Below are 829 nucleotides of genomic sequence, written 5' to 3' on the forward strand. Positions count from 1 at the left end.
AATGAGTAAATCTGTATCTTGATATTGCAATGCATCAAATTTCATACTAAATTTTAAAAAAGATTGCTCTTTCTTTAGGACACAACACAAAGCATAACAAAATTCTAAGTAAGTGTATCTAATAAATACTAATGGCGAATGGTAAGAAAATGGAAATTATAAAAATACCTTTACTGTGTTTAAATGATGTGATACAACATTTTAATGCCCTTTTTAGATAGTATACAGGTATACTAACAGCATGAACATGTCTTAACGCGTTAAGTCCAAAGGTACCAGTATGTCACACTATCATGTCATTCTGCTGTGAATACAGTGGTTGTTAATAGTGGACATGTTTTGAAGTTTGCTTCCCACTTCAAGCTGTGTCACAATTTGTCATCTCAGTAGCCACACAGAGAGCCTGTGGAATTGCTTTGACCCTCACCTACACCGAGTGGGCCTATAAACCATTTACAACAGTAAAGTTCTTGACAGCTTTCCTCTAGCAGACCTCTCTTATAAAAAGCCAACCTCCGCCTGATCAGAGGATCACTCTAACCAACATTTCAGTTGGTGTAGCTGAGCGATGCAAACAAGTGTGAGATTTTATCCTTTTTTTTATGGCATCTTCTGTATAGCCGAGAGCAGCGTCAGCCGGTGCCATGTTATCATGTAAGAGGGGGAGAGTGCTCCATCTGCCCGCCTGCGTTACAAAGCGGATGCCCGGGACAGGACCGTGTAGCTTCTCCCCCCGGGTGCGGGGCTGGCTCCTTCACGCGGCCGCGGCCGGGTTGCGCACCCCTGTGGCTGAGGGCTATAGGAGGAGGGTGCCAATCTGTGCGCTGCG

Source organism: Athene cunicularia (assembly GCF_003259725.1).
Source record: "Athene cunicularia isolate RWA chromosome Z unlocalized genomic scaffold, athCun1 chrZ_part2, whole genome shotgun sequence".
NCBI lineage: Eukaryota > Metazoa > Chordata > Aves > Strigiformes > Strigidae > Athene > Athene cunicularia.